This window comes from Chroicocephalus ridibundus, chromosome 5, assembly GCF_963924245.1.
Source record: "Chroicocephalus ridibundus chromosome 5, bChrRid1.1, whole genome shotgun sequence".
Taxonomy (NCBI): Eukaryota; Metazoa; Chordata; class Aves; order Charadriiformes; family Laridae; genus Chroicocephalus; species Chroicocephalus ridibundus.
In genome coordinates this window covers 51,823,787-51,843,261 of record NC_086288.1, presented here as the reverse complement: position 1 = coordinate 51,843,261, position 19,475 = coordinate 51,823,787, and the positions used below count along the sequence as shown (strand labels likewise).

At 37.4% G+C, this 19,475-nt stretch overlaps 1 protein-coding gene across 5 annotated transcripts in view; it reads left to right on the top strand.

Moving 5' to 3' along the window:
• The window catches only part of ZFYVE28 (zinc finger FYVE-type containing 28), a 164,033-nt gene that overhangs the window by 57,603 nt on the left and 86,955 nt on the right, over nucleotides 1-19,475 (top strand). The gene's annotated exons all lie outside the window — the stretch shown is intronic.

Below are 19,475 nucleotides of genomic sequence, written 5' to 3'. Positions count from 1 at the left end.
TTCTCATTCCATTGGTTTCTGTGCTAAAAATGCAAACTTCGTAGATTGTTAAATGTCTTAAAGGTTCATTTCAGTTCAAATATGTGATCGTGAACCAATATTATTGTGCATTAAATACCACACATTAACTGTCAAGTCCAGTTCTTAATGTATTTTCCTGAGTCATGGTTTTATTTTGTGCTTTGAAGCGTATAACAAATGCTACTGCAAAACACTCAGTAGGATTGCTAATAAATTGTGTAAGTGCCACTCAACTCCAGGGCTAAAATAACCAAATAAAATAACCTCTGAAGGCTCCAGTGAAGTTAGGCTCAATGGGCATAATTTCTCTGCTAAGGCATTCTGACTTGTCCCTGCTTAAATAAGGTTTGTGTGTTGTGTGCATTTGGCTTAACTGAAAGTTGATCTATGTGATGGTCCTTTGAGTCATGAAGTTTTTCTTATATGTGGATAAAAAAATCTTAATGGGTTCTATGCTTTGTATACTATAGTCTGTTGTCTTGATCTCTTGGGTTTTTTTTTCCAATTTTTAGTTTGCAAGTAAGAACCTGTCTAAGCATCAGTGTGTATGTAAAGATATTTCTACTTACATCTGCCTCTGATGTAAACAATATGTAATGGCACCTTTTCAGTGTCCTCTTTGCAGAGGACATCAGTAAAGATTGCTAAAACAGACACTTATTTTTCTTAATTTTTTTCATTATTGTCTGGAGAGGACCAACTGCCAGTGTCGTGTGTGTCGTCCCCCTGCATCTGTCCTATGTTCCATTCTCCCATATTTCAGTATGTACACGCTTACAGAATATTTGTGTCAAACTTCTGGAGGAAACCTTGAGGCTCGAGGATGGTCACTGATGTTGTGAGCATGCCAGAGAGCCTTCTTGGCTATCATCAGCCACTGGAAGATGCATCTTCCTCAGCAAGCATTGCTTCTTGTACCTTCCTTCCATCCCCTCTGGCACTCATCTCTGTTTCATTTTGAAGATCCTGTATGCTAACAGGCAAACTCAATGTGGACACCTAAGTAAGACTAATCTGTTTAGCCCACTACTAGCTCCGCAATTTGAGACAAAACACAGAAAGAAGTGACTTGATAGATGCTTCTCTGAGAGTACTGTGGTGAGCAAGGAACAAATTCACATTTCTTCTCATAGTACAAAAAGTAGGGGACATTGTATGAAGTGGGGTCAGAACAAACAAAAGGTTAACTGTTTTTCTTCAGCACACGACTGACCCGTGGAGCTGCAGATGCCCAGTGTTTACAGTATTTTCAGGAAGGAACTGGACAAATGGAATAAGTGAAGTTGTGGACACTGCTCTAGTTCAGAAAGTTGCTTAGCCTGCAGGTAATGCTTTCCAGATTTCAGCTATCCATGTAGTCTTTGGGTATCTCCTATAATCCACAGTTGAAAATAGAACCTTCGGCTAGACAGGCACTTGTTCTGTCCTTGTGTCACTGCTCCTCATGGGATCAAAACTTGTCCATAGCATTTGGAATGGGAATGCACTTGGGTTCTCATTTACAATGCTTTAAAAATTTTTGTCAACTTATATATTTGAGTGAACCTGTAAGATGCTGAATTTGTTTGCAGAGTTCTTACTGTAATAATTCTCAGCTGTTAGTTGCAATTGATGCTACATCTCATGGGTGGATAGTGAGAGCGTAGAGAGTGCCTGTTAGCAGTGAATGTTTTCTCCCTTTGCTGTGTGAACTGAATTATGTGGTCATGCTGTTGTCTTGTATTCTCTAACTTGCTGATTGTCATTGAACCTAGGAAACTGACATCAAGCATGTGGTAAATGCAACAGGAATACAATGTTATATTTTGTTTGGTTGTTTTCTGGAGAATTTTGAGTAAGAACAGAAGTGATTAAGTTGTCTTTTTTGGCTTGTTCTGCTTGGCTGTTGAAAGAATAACTGCCTGTGGCCACTTGACATATAAGTCAAATCCAAATAATTACTTGTTGCTCTGCAAAAAGTTGTTGTGAAGACTACACACACAAGCAGAAGCCAGCTTCTGAAAACAAAGCCTCTTATTAGGTCTCAAAATATGCCCTTATACCTTACATTCATATGTCATACAGAAAAAAAATGTATTTCTGAAAAGGAGATGAGTAAGAGCAAAACTGAACAGCTGAGCAGTTGACCAGGACTTCAACCAGTATTACAGAAAGGCAAGGGAGGAAGAGCAGTGTGGGGCTTCTTCCTTCTGTTTTTTTTCTTTAAAGGTTGATGTGAAGTTGAAGTCTTGAGGCTAGAGATGGTTTCTCAAGATGATCTGGGAACACTGCAGCATAACCAGATTGTGATGAAGTCTGTTTAAAACTTTGGTGATACAAATATTTTATTAAGGTTGGTTATTAAACTGTAGAAAGGGACACAGCAGTTTTTTGAAAACTGTAATTGCCTAGGTTATTGCCAAGCTAAAAATAAATTAGCTTTTTTGCTAATAACCAAGAGATGGAAGATAACAAATATGAGGGATCACATAAACCCCATGAATGCCAGCTTTTTTGCTATTAAGAATGTCCACCTTAAATGTGTTGAGAGAATTGGTTTTATTGCCAGTGACTCTGTCACTCTCTCAAGTTGCCACTGAAAAAGTGGATGTTGCAAAATAATTTTGTGTACGTGACATAAATAAGATAAGCAGAGAGTTAAGAAAAAGTTCTTTATAAGAAGATGCATTCTGTTTTATCAGTTCATTATCAGCAATCAGTTCAATCTGTCACTTTGGTGCTGTATGTGAACTTTTCCAATGGCAACCAGCAAAGATTTTTTTTTTTTTCCCATTTGTATATAAATCTCCAAATCTGTCAAAGTCTGCCTTCAGCCTGGCTGTTCATCCATATGCTGCAGAATCCTGAAAGAACAGGAATGCAGCTATTTCTTATATACAGAAGTATTTTACTGTGCTCTGGAATGCTGGATGTGGAAGGTAATTAGCATTTTTTGGAAATTTCTTTGTAGTTTATTATTACTCGGTGCAAAATTTCACCTGGGTGAATGCAAGCAAGTTCATATTTATCTTAGCACGGTAGTATGATGCCTGAATGGCAATGACTAACAATAAACAGGATGCGTTTCATTTTCTAGCATCATACAAAAAGTTTTTTCTAAGCAGTTTAACCTTACCTCTGTAAAGCAGTCACTGGGGAGCCTTAGGTATAATTCTACATTATAACATGTTCTTACACATAAACCAACTTTAAACGCTTTTCTTATTGTGCTGCATGGTTCAGTAGCTTGTTTTAAAATTGAGCCAAAACAACCATAGCAGACCTTTGTGGGTATAGAATCCAGATGTCGAAGTTCTCAGAAATGTCTGGGTGCCCTAATACTAGTATTTAAATTTCTGCTGGTGCAGATGTGAACTGTGTAGCATTAGAATGTGATCTGGTTCTCTAAAGGTATTTTGCAGCTATCATACTAGAAAACTATATGTTAGAATATTTCTACTTTTTATGGCCATGTACATTCTGATGAGAATCTACTACGATTTTGGTTTTAATGAAGAAAAATTTTGGACCGCCAAAAGAATAAACTTTCTTCCCCGTTAAACCCAGCTCATGCATTTCTCCTTCCTTCTCAGTCCTCTGAGTTTGCTGCAGCATAACTTTTGCCATCATGTCTAGGAGACTTGGTGATTTCAAGGCATTAAGAAAAATAAATCCACGAGTGTATACACTCGAATGCATCCTGCAATATGTTACTGATAAAACTACTTGCGCTTAATACAAGTAGTTAAAGTCCACTGACTAGATTATTTTTCTCCCCTGGATAGAAAGTGTCGTTTTCACTTTTCTGACTTTCTCGTAATCAAAGCAACTTATGTTGTAATTGTCAGTTTCTCCAGGAATCCATAGTAATAATCATGACCTGTTGATTTTTTTTCTTTTGGCAGATGCAAGAACATTGATGTTGTCTTGAATGAGATATTGCTTAATGTACAAGTAAGGACTAGGTTTTTTGGAATGCATTTAATATATTCAATGGAGCTGTATTACAGGCAGAATGGAGTTTCAATCCAAGGTTTTTTCCCTCAGTCATAGGAAAAAAAAAAAATTCTTACCTTACCCCGGTATTAGATACAGTTTCCAGGAGATCCTTCTCTCTCTCTTGTTCTGCCAGTTCCTCGCTGTATAACTGTCGTGCTGGTGTTTTAATCTTGATTGGTTTGATCTCCACTCATAGGCATCTTATTTATTTGGTGCAAAGCTATCAGGGCAAGTTTGTGTGCTGCAACAAAAGCAGCACATCTGTCTTCCTAGGAAGTGACTACAAATTTTTCTTGAAATTAACCTTGATTCTTTACATCTTACCTGTTTTCCTGTGTAAGCTTTTCTGGGGATCAGCCAAGGCTGCTGATCCACGTGTAGTTTGGAGCCATGGGGTATGATGTCAGCTGTTCCACTTCAGTCTGACATGTCAGCAGAGGACTGCCTCAGCAGCCTGCTCCTGGAGGAAGAAAGAGGGTGAATCAAGTAGCAAAAGCTTCCATGAATGAACACGTCTTGTATTTCAGAAGTATTTTGGCACTTAGCAAAAGCTAAGTCATCCGCTGCACAGAACTGAAAGATTTTGAATGTAATGTAGCCCTTGCAGAATTGGGTTTCTTTGTTTTCATGGTCTTGTGTGGGGCTGGGCAGCCTTTCTCTTGCAGAGATCTAGCGTGTTTGGATATGACACTTTAAAACTAGTCCGGGTCCTTAATGCTCAGTTTTCAGGGCAATGTGTCGTGATTTGACTCTACCAAACTTGGTTTGTCCTTTGGACTGCTTAGCGTTATGCTTTTTTCTCTCTCTTCCTGGGGTTCTGTGGCTGTTTATGCCTAAGTGAGAATTTTCTTGGCACAAGCTGACAGATAAACCTAAGAAATAGTCTGAAAAAAAAAAAAAAATGCTACTTCGACTCTCTTCCCAGCTAGGAACTGAGCTGACTTTATGAATGGGGAGCAAATCCTCAGAGTGTGTTATCCGAGTCTAGATGTGTTTCTGGCTAGGCTGGATAAGGGTCTAGAAACTTCTGCAGGGACTCAGTAAGTCAGATGGGAATACGAAGCAATAAACTACCAGCTTAGTCAGGAGGCCCAGACAGATTTAATTTCTCACTACCAAGCACGTATTTTAATACCTCTTCAAAGTATGTAAAAGAATATTAGTGACTGAGATGGTAAACTTGTGATAATCTGTGATTGGGAACTAAGAGCTTTGTAGAATACTGAATCCAGACTTTCTTTTGGCTTAAGGGAAAGGGACACCCGATGTTCTTTAAACAAACAAAGTATAGATACTAAAATTTTAACAGTACACTGACCACTATTCTCTGTAGATCAGTGATGCTCTGACATCTAGGATGTGTCTCTCCCAACGAACGTCTTATCAGTTCCTGGACAAGGAAGGCCACTTTTTTTGAGTATGTAACTTTCTGATTATATTTTATGGGATTGTGCAAGCTGCTGTCACTGGTTAAGATTGTGTCTCCCTTCAGAGATAACTTATCTCATTTGCTTGCTTGTTTCGAGTCTTTCTAGTAATTTTGAGATAACTGGGGAGAATAATACAAAGCTTGATAAAATTATATGTAGTGACATGTGATGGAAATTGAAGAGTTCTATACTGTTTTATGTTTTGTTGGGTTTCTTTAAATTGCAAATTATTGTGTTATTTTACTTTGTCAAGTCCCTTAGAGCACGAATGCCTTGTTTCGTTGGTGAGGAGCAATGTGCTTTGTATTGGCAGAGTGAAGAAGGTTGGAAAATGGAAGAGTGCCATAGAAGGACTTAGAGGTAGAGTCCAGGCAGATGCGCTTCGTACATGCAGAGAGAGATGGTTCTGTGAGTGAGGAAGACCAGTCTGCCAAAACAAACTCATACATGCTGTGGCTGCACGTAGTCTTGTTGCATCTGGCTTCTAGCAGACTGAGAGATCTTTTGGGGTATTCCAAAGAATGAATGAAAAGCTTGCCTTGTATGGTTTCAACTGTTTTGCTAAAGTGTTACTATTAATCAGTAAATTTTCATGATGATTATATTCTGACTCCAGTGTTTTTGTGGAAGCTGATGTGATTGAGTCAGTTTGGTAAGGGCAATGTCTCTTTCCAAATTGCGGTCTCCTGTGAGTGTTGCTAGTGGTGTGGTACACTAAGGCAAGGCTTCATGGTAGCATCATCCATTGCAAGTCAGAATAAAGTCCTGGGCATGTGAAGTGAAATGTATGACAGTCACACTGTCTTCTGCTATAATTCATTGTTGAAGTGTGTAACAGTGCTTTGCTGGAGAGTTTTCCCATTTGTTGCAGAGGATGATTCGTCGGTAGGAATGTTTAATCAGTGTTGGCCTGGGCAGGATTAACTGCTCTATTTAAATTCTGATTTTTTGTTTTCAAATTTTTTCATGCAGTGTGTCTTGCCCTAAGTGCTGTACATCAGGTTTTTATGTAACAATATGTCCAGAGAGAAACGAAGTGTATAAGAGAAAGTTCTTCCATTGTTCTGTGTTGGGAGTAACAAGGCTTTGTTGGGTCACCTGGAATACTGGGCTGAGTGCAGGTCCAGCTAGGACCGTAACACAGAGCCACACAGAGAGTAACAAATGGCACCCTGATAATGGTGGGGTGGCAGACCACAGCCTGATTGGGCTCCTTTGTAGAAATTTGGGGTATATAAGACAAGTTCTTCAAGTACATGTCTGCTCTTCATGAGGGCAAACAGCTTTGTGGTAAGAAACATATATGATCATCAAGAACTCTAGCAGTCTCCTGGTTTTTCATATTTAGTCTAATAAAATTATTTCCTGGGAAATGTAGATGTTTGTAATGGCTCTTCTGGTAACTTGGCAAGTTGCACTTCACAGGTCATGTAGTTTTTCCTTTATGGAATAAGATAACTTGCATAGCTTTCTTGAAATTGTCTTTTACAAAGACAATTATATATATATATATACACACAATATATATATATATATACACAAGAGCTGTTAATGTAATTTTTATAATTAAAGCTGCTTCATTTACTCTAGGATTTATCTTGTTAGGTGGCCTGCATTCGTCATAGCTTTAGGAGTTAGCTTTGGGATTCAATGCTCAGAAGTTACTTGTGAGGAGAAGGGTTGGGTTTACTATGGAACTTGAAAATGGTTTTCAAAGAGGTGAGGTTTGTGTTAGGCTTATAAATCCATCTTTTCAATTATATCTTTTTTTCCTGTGTTTGTCCTGTTCTTAATACTGGGTTTGGCTTCAGTCTTAGTCTGGGTGCTCATGTTTTGTGCTTTTTTGTATCCTGTACTTCATATTTTTATTGCCTTACTCATTGTAGTACATAAGCATTCAGTGACATGTTAAACAATGACTACTATATTTCACATGTGGATTTTGTGTAACTTAAATGCAGAAACTGCCTGTCTCAAACTGATCTTTCTGAAGCTATATGCATTCATATACCTCCTGGAAATTAATTTTTGACATAATTTTTAGTAGAGTATTTTGCTTATATATATGGAATAAATATATTTATAAATATAGATTTAATATTGTTATATAAAGACACATAATATATAAATATATATTTCAGGGATATTTCATATCCCTGAAATGAGTTATCACGTTGTAATCTGTTGGTACTTTTACCGTCTTACTGCAATTTACGCACACACCCCCTCCCCTGTTTCTAATGCCCTTTCCTTTGTCTTAGGTTGTATGGGGATGTGACTAGTTCTTAGACTGTTGTAGGTAGTAAATGAACAATCAAGCAGTAGAGATGCTTGGAGAGTAGAAGTATAATGCCAGCTTGATTTATATTGCTATGTTTTCAGTCCATTTCAAAAACATAATTGTGTTTTGCTGAATATAAATAATATTTGATAGCACTCCAAAATATATATTCTTCTGCCTGTCATCTCCAGTTGATAAATTCTGGACTTCCTTTTTTTATCTCAAATAAATAAACAAAAAAGCAAATGAATAAAAATTTTCTGAACACATACTATAATTATGGATGTTAGTCATGATTTTGAATGGTGTTTGTGTTCACAGCACAATTTCAGGATGCGATAAAATCATCCTCTGAAGTTAATGTGTCTTTCTGAACAGAGCCTTTGATTTCATATATTCTATTTTAACCTAAACGTGTAATGGTTTTCTATGTATATCTTGATAATTACAAATAATATAAAAATTATATCGAGGAAAACAAATAGCAGGTACAAAAATATCTGAGTTACGTTATATTGACATGTGCATTTGCAGTTGGAAAAAATCCCTATCAGTCTCCAAAACATTTTCTTTGAAAGGGAATGATTTATTTCACCTATAATTTTGATAAGGAGAAGCAATGTAGCTTTAAAAGTTGTAAAATATTCAGTACATCAGGAAACTGTTGCCTGACTAGATAAGCTAACTGCTTGGAGGAATAACCTAAAGCATTTTACAGTAAGACTTCTCAATTAATTTCTTTGAATGTGTTTGCAAATTGCCACGAAAGTGCAAAATATGGTTCTCCTTTATGTATTTTGCCGCAGTTGCTTGGGTCATATGTATCAAAAATGGTGGTTTTGTGTTTAATAATGCCTTGAGACTTTTTTTTTTTAGATCGTCATTGGTAGTCCCTGAAGTTCTGCAGGCATTTGCAGGCTGCAGGCTTGCCCATTTCATACATGCTTGGTATCGAAAACTAAAGCAAAGATGTGGCTCAGGTCTGGTGCAACAGTAACCGCTACTGGGGGGAACAAAACTGAAAAGGCTTTCAGGTACTACAGCTAAATTCTGATGTAAGAAACCTTGTCTCTAAGGTAGCAAGTAAGGACAAAAAAGAGATTTGTAGTTCAGTAGGTTTGAACAGATGTGTCTCACCTTCAGAAGGAAATGGTGCCACCATGCTCATGGCAAATCTAGAGGGGTCTTTCTGCAGCTCTTACCTTTGAACCTGTCAATGGAACAACAAAGTATTGATTTAGCTGGAGGGAAACCTGTCTGGTTCAAGCAAAGACTGCAGTGCAGAAGTACTTCCAAGTTCTGACCTCCACTTTGCCTTTGTTACACAAACTAGGAAGGCTTGAGCAGGAAAAAAACCTGAGGAGTGGGAGATGACAACTATTATTTTTGTCTGTGTTGGAGCAAATTCCCATGTTTTCAGCAAGTAATGCGGTCATGTGACTATAGGCCAGACAGCTGTGTAAGTCGGGCTAGATGCAGCTATTACCATCTATTTTCAGAGTAGTCTTGAAATTACTGATTGATTTCAGAAATGTCAGAAAACTTTTGACGCTTTGATTTTATGATTATTTTCTTCATAGAAAAATAATCAGTTTCTCAATTGAAAAGCAATTAATAGCTTTGATCCAAGTCTGCATGTATGCTAAACCTTCCGATCAAATGCAGTATTCATAAAACCAATTTAACTTTTTAACCCTTTATGACATTGGAATGTAAGCTATAGCTATTCCAGCAGGTGTTCTTCCCTAAGGCTTTGGAAGGCACTGGAATTCTTTCCTCCATTACATGTGAAAAAAGTCATGAGTCTGCCTCTGATTTTGGTACGGTCCCTAGTTAGTGTTCACTTCTGGAGTTGGACTGGGGTGTAAAGCCATGGTGCTAGAGAAGCAAGTTTAGCTGTGGTGGAAGATAAAGCTTACCCTTGTCTCCTGAGAAAGACATGCAGAAGGTGTCTACATTGGAAATGAAGTGAATTGTACAAGTATGAGTTAATAATTTTGCATTACTTAAGCATCCTCCATTTTTCAAAGATCAGATTTCTCTCTCTTTGGTGTCTGATGTAGTGTTGTTTTTTGATGCTATTATCAAATATAACAAAGGAAAAGTTGCTAAAGCATTTAAAATATTACAGTAAGCATTACTGGTAAAGCATTTCCTTGCTTTTAACAGCTGTTCTGCAATTAATGCCTTTGACATTTTTGTTACTTAGCATACTAGAGAATATAGTTGGCAACAAGAAGTTTGCTGAATGGATTTGGGGAGAACTTGAACATGTATGGTTCTAATGTGAAAGTGATATTGCTGATCAATAAAAAGTAATGGGCAATAGACTGTATGTATTGTAGCTTTTCTGAAAGCTGTTTTTGGGAATGTGGGAAAAGAAACATCTCTTCATTAAGTTGGCAGTACCATAATTATGTTGGTTTTTTATATTTACCTACACAGGCAGCAAACAGGTCTGAGAAACTTGATCTTGCTAGAAATAGACAATATATGATTTTTAAATCCTTGTATGACTCACTAATGTGTAGTGACTAGAGGTTTCTGGGGGGTTGCTTTGTTTTTTAATTTTCCCTCTCAATAAATGAATATGGAACTGTCCATCTTAAAAAAATATATACCAGAAAAGCATTCATGTTTGTATTTAACTTCTGCTTAGTTTTTGTGCCTTCTGTGTCTTGATGTAAAAGGAACTAGGGTGTGGGAAGGGACTAGCCAAAGACTGTTATAGCTTATCCAACATGCATGCTGATCAGGAGAAATGGTCAAACTAAAACTGTATGCTCAGCTAGCACAGAAAATAGCTGTACAGACCCATTTGTTTCCCAGGAGAGATTTTCTGCGTGACCAGGAGACCAAGGACAGATCTTGAGGATATTGTCTGGAAAGACCCAGGAATGCCTAATTGAGCAAAAAGATTCAATTCAGCAGGGAGTGGGAGCAGGGGTGTGGGTGAGCCGTCTTCCATGTGCAGTCATCCAGTTAGTTTACTGTCTTCCAGAAAATACATGCTTTTTGTATAGTTGAATATATCTTTTTGTTGGAGCGTTTCAAAAGTGTTTTAGCATAGTTCGAAGTCCTATGCGGTCCTGCTGTTGGTCTGTCTGGTGCCTTTCTCCTCTCTCTCTTCTTGCCCGTCTCCTGGTAGTTTTCAAAGCCACCATTCATGTTCAAGCATGCTTGGAAAGAGAATGCTAATCTCAGTATCAAGTCCTTAAAAGCAATGAAGTTCTTAAAAGTTCCCTAAAACTTTGGGTAGGTTCCTACAAAAGAGGAGGTGGGAACTTTCTGCAAAGAGAGATGATGTTAAATGCTCTGATTGAAGGACTGTCTTGAGTGAGTTCGTTATTAGACATGGATGAATCTCTACAGATAGGTGCTGTGGTGAGCATAGGACAAACATCAACTGAAGCTTGCTAATATCTGGAAAACAGAATAGGAAACTCAGTTTGACTGATAACGGCACTTGGAAAGCTACTTGTTTATATGGTTTAGCTGAAATAGTGGAAATAAGATCAAAAGATTTGCTTATGCAGACATTCATTTGAAGTTATTGTTAGAAGGCAGAAGCTGGGAAAAGTTTCTGTGCTGAGGGCCGTAAGAGCGATTTCTTTCATCACTGGGCTTGAACAGATGCATTTCGGAACAAAATTCTGATGAAATCTTTTTGTTGCAATGATTGATTGTGCTAGTGATATGATGCCAAGGTAGTTAAATCCTGAACATCTGCCAAGGTGTTCAACCTGAGCTTATTGAAAGCCTCCTACAAGGCAAATGAGGTTATGTATGAGCGACTTCATATAGGTGATTGTGCTTTTATTAAAATACGATGTGGAATATCTCACTCATCATCAGCAAGTTTGCTGAGGCAAAGAAAAATAAAGATGCACTTTCAATATGAAGAAACCCAAGGAATGCGCTATGCCTGTTACTACCTGAGAAAGACTATGGAGTAACTCCTATCGTCAGCAGGCCTGAACTCATTGCTGGGTCAGGCTTCCCTCTTGTTAGAGTTTTCTCTACGCCCTGATTAACTAAGACATTTATTTCATGATCCAGAAGTAAAATGCTGTATATGGCAGATTGTTCAAAACAGGTCGGTACTGAACAGCAAGGCAAAATTGGCATTCTACCAGGTCTGCTAAGCATGAGGAAAATACTGGAACTACAGACCTGGGAGGAAAAAAAAATCCTGTTAGGATACGTGCATGCTGAAACAAGATGGAGCTGAAAAGAGGCTGCAAAGCAGTCCTTCAACTGCACAAAGTGGGGGTTTTGAGGTTTTTGTTTGGTTTCTTTTTGTTGTTGTTGTTGTTGTTTTTTTTCTTTTAGAAGTCTGATTCTGAAAAGAAGAAAAGGTATAGCAAACTGATAATTAGAAAAACATTAACATTGAGGACATGTCCAAGAAGAGATCAGTTTGCCTCAGTGTTTAGAAATTGTTATACATATTTAGACACATCCATAAAACATGTTATAACATAACTATAGTACGTTAAAAAGTCCTCTAATGAAGAAAGTTGTGAAGACATGCAGCCTAGTAAGATGGAGGGTTTGCATTATTGGAGGAAAAATAGTTGGGTGCTGCTTCCAAATGCCACACAATTCCTCTGTGTAAGGGGGAGGACTGTGGATCTGGAATTGAACATAGTCAATCAACAAGCCCAGGGACCTAAATTGGCTATTTTCCTCTGGATAGATAGCAAATCACTGAAAACACTGCAGAATCTATTTTGTTTGAAGAGATACTCAGTGTAATGTTTGAGTTTAAATACAAAAATCTAGACAAATCTGAAGTGAACTGCATAAAAACATTTAAACAGTGATTTGTTAATTTCAATATGTATCCTGACAAACTGAATTTGCTGTTTCTAAGTAAATATTTGTCCTTTAAATTTGATGTTCTTGCAGCAGCTGAGAATAAAATATTTTAAGGTCAAACTCTGGGAGATTAGCTGCAGGAGAAGGCTTTTGGTAAGTGTTTTAGAAGTTCAGTGGGGTGGGTTGACCTTAGCTTGCTGCTGGGTGCCCACCCAGCCATGCTCTCACTACCCTGCTCAACAAGCTGGAGGGAGAAAATAGGATGAAAAAGCTTGTGGGTCAAGATAAAGACAAGGAGATCACTCACCAGTTACTATCACGGGCAAAACAGACTCAATTTGGGGAAGATTAATTTCTTGCTAATAAAAAATAACCTGCCATAGGCTGGGGGAGGAGGTAACATTGCAGGTTGTGCACTTTTCACGTGGAAGGACAAGCTGCTCCATCACTTCTCATGCCTGTTTAGCGTCTTGACTGCCCCACAGCAAAACCCCTTCATCTATGAAAGAAGTCTTAACTTCTTTCGTAGAAATTGAAGCTGCAGTTCAGCTGCAGGCCACGTGTATTCAGCAGAGTACATGTCTGAAAGCTTAACGGCATCTGCTTATGTACTTCCCCCAGAAAATATGGATTTGAGCACGTGCTTTTTTAGATTAGTATTATGAACACTCAAAAATAGAAACTCTGTATGGTGCCTTAATCCATGATGAGTGAAAACCGGCTGTGTGGTAGTCTCAAGTATTTGCTACACTAACTAGAGTAACCACTATCAGATTTTCCTTTGGGTGGGGGGAGGGAGGGGTTGATTTTGTACCATTCTGCAGGGGAAACAAAACACTTAAATGCATTTGGGGAGAGTATGCTAGTGTCGCAAAAACTCATCCACCTGATTTTTGTTGTCTAATAAATCATTATCTCACTGATTTTTATTTTTTTTTCTTAAGATGCTGCTAGCATTTTAGTGTGTTAACAACCTGTTCACCTGTCTTTCTCGCTTGTATAATGATATTCTGTAGATAAACACAGAGCAGCTGGCAGAGCTTTAACCAGGCTGTAGCTTTTGTCACAGTGCTTGTTGTTTTTATGAATCCTCATGACCAGTTACCAATCAGTGTACTCGTTTTGGAGTCCTCTTTCTTTTTATGCACGTGCAACACCAGTTTAACACTTAATTACATTCTACAAAATATGAATGTTGAGGGATTTTTCCTTAATGGATAGCACTTCAGGTAGTCAGTAGATTAAAAGATTTTCCTTAATCTACATCAGGTAGTCAGTAGATTAAAATAAAAAAACCACAACCAAACCCAAAAGAAAAAATAAAACCAAACAACAAAGCCCCCAAAATAACTGCTTACTTGGGAGTATTGGTGTTACTCTTTCATTTAATGTGAAGAAATATTTTTGGTGCTAAAAATTATGACATTTCAATTTGACTATCAGAAATTTTGACTGACCTGCCTGTTAGATAATGATTGTTTATTGTTATTAGCCTTTGGAAATCAATGAAAAATTCAAAGGACCTGCCCAAAGGAAGGATGGGAGTACATTTACTTACGTGGGAGGTGAAAAAGGAACTGATGTAACAACTTGCTGGTATCCTTTTCTGAAGAAATACCTTAAATCTTTGGAATTTATCATCTGCCAGTTAAGCCTACTAGTGCAAATGTGACTGGTGTAGTCAGTTTTCAGTTGGGATAAGTTTCTGTTACTGTAAGTCCATTATTTTTCACATTGGCAATGAATAAACATGGGACTTCACACCTAAATCCTATTACTTTTAAACAAAATACCATTTCCTTCTGATAATGTTATGTAAGTCTTAGTTAAGTTTAAATAGCTTAAAACTAGTTGTGTGCAACACCAGTTGTAAGCTTTAAAAATCCTACATTGCCTCATCCCTGGCTGTATTTAAAATGCTTAGAACCTCATTCTGCCTTGAGGTGCACAGAACATGTTGTCATCTCATACACGAGTTGTTGTTTTCCAAAATGTTAGGTGGCATTTTCTGTACGCTTCAGAGTAGGAGTGAGTTCTTAACCTATAGCTTTTCCAAATTCCCAACTCAAAGGGAGTGTGCTTTTGCTTGTGAAGTCCCTTTTCTGATTTCTGTGTTATGCAGTAATTGGCACTGTCTGATAATGTCAGCAGGTATTTCAGGGAATAGGAAGTTTGAGGTTGATTGTCTTCGGGTATATGACGATGTGTTTCTTTCCTTTCCCTGAAAATGTAGCAGACAACAGATTTAGACGGAGAAAAACTGGGCCCTCAGTAATAGAGACATTTATACCACCCTTTCCCTTACCCCAGGGAGAATCAAGGAAGCTACATAAATGAAAGGCAGTTCCACTAATGTGAATGCCATGGCCTTTCTCTAAAACTTTTAACTTTGTCCGTTAGAGTTGTAGCATCAGTTGTATCAGAATAGAAATTGTTGAGCAGGCAGTTGATGTTTGCTAACCTTCCTGGCTAAGGAAGAGTAGTGTCATGGGGCGCCTGCAGCAATTGAATCTATTGCACATAGACTTATCACCCAATATTGCCCTGTGATTGATTGTGGATGCAGTTGCTGCGAAGTATAATAAAATATATGTACTTGTGTAAAAATACACTTCTTACCATTACCAAGTGCTACGTAAAAAGTTACCCTGATGGATATAGGTTTACTTTGTTCCCTTGTCAAAAAGCAATCTGGATTTACCATCAGCAAAATGCATATAACTAATGCTTTTCCATATAGTTTCTTTCCATGGGGATGAGGTTAGGGTTTCTGAGTGTGTGGGAGAGACATAAATGCTTACTGCTGGAAAAATGCCAGTGAACGAGGGAGAACTGAAGCCTTTCATCTCAGGCCCATGGATTTTATTTTAAGCAGGGCTGGGGTTTAGCTGTTGTTCTGAAGCCTTTAGATCAGCAATTGAAAAATGATGAAAATTTTCCCGAGGATAACTGACAGGCATCAGAAGATAGTTATATCACTAGCTGGGATCTTGCTTATCAGTATGATTCTCTTGCTTCAGTCTATTCTTTGGCTCATTTGGGATGATGATGTCTTCTGTCTCTTTGTGGTGGTGGTGGGGGCTCTGTGCCTGTTGCGATGTCAGCAGACGAAAAAGCCTGAGCACTGAAACCTGGGAGAGGCATTCCCTTTAGTGTTCAAATTATGGGCTGCTGTCACTTACGTTTATAAGATTATGCATATTTTATGTTAGTGGAAAAAAGCAGTACTGATACTTGAAAGCTGTTGTTAAAAATCACAAAAAAAAACACTTGCGATTTTGTTTCAAAAGGAGAAAATCCCCCCCCAAGAAGAACGCTTATTTCTGGAAATGTGATTTTCAAGGTGGTAGTTAAATTTCAGAATTACTGACTGGTTTGAGATTGATCTTTCAGCACCCTGGCTTCTCATTGTAGTATCAGTTTCTGGGCTAGCTCTTTGTTTCTGTACTGTGTTGAGAAGTCTGTGCTAGAATTTCTTTCGTTCCTGGTTAGTTGACACGTTTTTTAGTGGGAGTTTCTGGTTTTCATAGACCAACTTGTTTACAAGGTGAGAAGAGCATCTGTAAGTTGAAGTCCAGCAAATTAAAACAAGAGATTAGATGCATTAATTTGGTAAATGTGATTAATTCCTGAAACAAACTACCAGGATAAGTAGTAGGTTCTCTGTTAGGTACTTTCAAATGAAGTCTTTCTATTTGAGCAACTGAGAATGGGAATTACCAATTTTTATTCTGCCAAATAAGTAATTTGGGTGGAATTACTTGAACTGTATTTTGCATTACTCAAAGTAGAAATTGGCATTGAGCAAGGTGCTATCTCTTATTTTCTGCTACCAATTGGAACAAATTGAATTTAGGAAGTTGTGGCTATTTGCTTTAAATGACCCCCTGCTAAGAGATTTAGAGTTTCATGCAGCTTCGGCTTGCCAGGGACCACATATGATTGACACAATTAATCGAAGATCATGCTGCTAATCCACACCAAACATAACACAGTTGAGAGAACTCAATTAAAACTTTTGTTCCTCCAATTTAAAAGATCAGCCACGTGGGAACTAAGTATCTCAGCCTTACTTGTGCTTGAGACCAGTCTTAATAAATTGCCTTATTTTGCTTCTGCAGTGCAATTTAGATGCTTATAAATCAGCATTCATGCTTTGCCACAATTCCACACGTGAACTCCTGCATTTTTGGTTAAAAACTTTGTCAGAAAGTTTTAATGGATGTAAGTGAATGCTGATGCAAAATGTAAAAATCAGAAATAATAAAAGTAATTGGGTAGGGGAAATGCTGAAAGAAACACTTTAATAAGTCTTGCTTTATAAATACAGAAATTAAGAACTAAAAAAATTTAAATTTAATAGTTCAGTTATAGGCTCTCCCTCTTGTCATTCATTTGGAATTTTGTTTGTTTCTCTGACACAATGCAGTACAATCTCTATCCTTCTCCCTGGGCACCTTTATATTGGTGCTATAATGAAAACATTATTCAAACCTGTGTAAACTTTTGACAGCTTACATTTAGGGTTCTGAAACTGCTTAATAAAAGACAACATTGAAAGCTTATGATTGGAAAGACTCTCTATTTTGTAGAAAGTGGTTGTTTAAAGAAGAAAAAAAACCCCTAAGACTTTCATTACTACATTTCCACTGCCCAAAAAGATGTTTCATTTCTGACTTGACTCAGAATTTGGGTGGTGGGAAGTCATGATGTAAGAAGCTGCTGGGCTGTGTGATGGCTTACAGCAATGTTAAAGGTAGCCTTAAATTCACTATATTCATGCACAAATAAGGTGTTACAGGAACACGGTGCCTTTGTTTTCACAGAGGACTGTTGTTAAATTGCTGACTGAGAACCAATCCAGCAAGGAACACTGAGGCAGTATTTATCATCACTTATAAGGCTATATCTTTTTCCTTAAGTCTTATGGCAATAAAATACTTGCAGTAGTTAACTCCTTGATCCTGTCAAGTGTGGAGGATGTATACTGTTCTCTTCAAAAGGTGTTAATGCTCTGTTGTCCCTTCTCAGGGACTAAACAGCTGTGCAGGTTTAAATACTGTTGTACTATGAAGGCCTGAAAGGCTTTTTCTGCAGGATATGTATCTTGTGGAGACTAAAATAAGGAGTTTAACAATATGTTGTGGTACCTTCTGTTAAAAAAAAAATAAAAATTTAAAGTATGAAGCAAAATTAACTGCTTTTTTTTCAAGTATTCCTGTTGGGCATTTATTGCACTTTCACCATTTCTGAAGCTGTGTTGCTGTTGGCAGAGGCTTGCTATGGATCTTTTTGTGTGATTGCAAACAACTTATGTCTTCTGGACCAGTGCTGCTGGACTGGGTGTACGTGAAGCACAAGATTGAGCTCTAGTATACCTTTATCATCTCTATTAGTGCTTTAGACCTGTGGTTTGCTAACGGCAGCATTTTTGGTCCCACTGCATCCATATGCCCATCCCTTAAGAACTTTGGTATTTTATCCTTTTTACAACAGTGGAAATGTTTTGTGTTTCAGATAAAAAATATTATGGTTCGCAACATATACTTCCTTGTTATGTCCTCAGTGTTTTTATCTTTTGCCATTTGTTGCATTTGGTGATGTTGTCTTTTAAAGTGATGCTATCTTCTGTTCTGCTACTGACTAATTTCTTCATTGTATTGCACTTGTTTCTGTTGGTACATGTTTTGCTCTGATGTACTTATCTTGTACATCTTCATTAGTTGTAATTTGAAAATGTGTTGCTTCTTGGCAATTTGTATGCTTTTACTTTTTTTTTTTTAGTTTATGAAAGCAGTGTTTTCTTTTTACACCATGGTTTTCTTTACCTGGAAGTTCTTTTCTATATTAATTTATTTCCCCTAATGTTTGAGTCTCTTTAAATTGCTTCCGTGCAACTTGGTCTGTATTTTCAGTGTTTGTACACATAACCTGGTCCTTTAAAAAGTATTTTTGCATTGTTTCATTCTTAGGTGCCTTAAGAATCAGTTTCAGATATTTTGCATCTGTTTGTTTTCTATAGTATAAGATGTTTTTTCTTTCATCTAGTGACAACTAATTCTAATTCTCAGTCTACAGTTAGTGTCGTCTTAATGTTTCTTACCCAGTGATTAAACCCAACTATTTCATTTTATACACACCTCCTGCAAATCTTGTGTGTTTTACTGACTGCTTCTTTAGAATAATATGAGGTTGTGCTTACTGAGCCCATGAATCTTTCACCAAGTTGCTGACACACACACAGCAGCCCCCGATTTCTGTTATTTTTTTATATTTTGATAAAACCTTTCATAGGGATCAGAATTACCAGCTGTTAATATAAAAAAAAATCCCTTTTATGGGATAGACTTTTATTATTAATATTTATCCATATTTTTTTGATTATGCATTCGTTTATTCTTCTGTTCTATTATAATTGCTGTTTTGTTTTAATGTGGCCAAAAAGCCATTGTGATAATTCTGTTCTTTGCCACTTGAAAGACTTGTGGCAGAGTTTTCAGTTTGTAGTGTCGTGTTTAGTCATATTTGCTTTGTGAAATCTTTACGTCTGTTTGGCCCTGCTAACGCGTCTGGTAGATTCAGTACTTTTTGTCCTTCTGTGACTTGATTCTTGTGATCCTCAAAGTGAGGATTCTGACCAGATAACACTGTGCATTGTGTTGCAGGGGTTACCACACTGCTTGATGGATTATCACATTGCTTGGTAGACTTCAGGGAGTTTGTTTGTTTTAACTTGGAAAGAAACTTTGCCTTGTTTTGCTTAGAACTGAAGTGTACTTTTGTTTAATAAACAAAACTTGTTATTAGCTCTGCTCGATAATTATGCCACAAGTAGTGAGAATGCCAGGATGGTTTTTGGAGATAATGGTAGCTGAGTAATGCCTCAAGTTTGTTACGAGAGATATTTTATTTACTTCAAGGTAGAAAATATTTGGAAGTGTGCA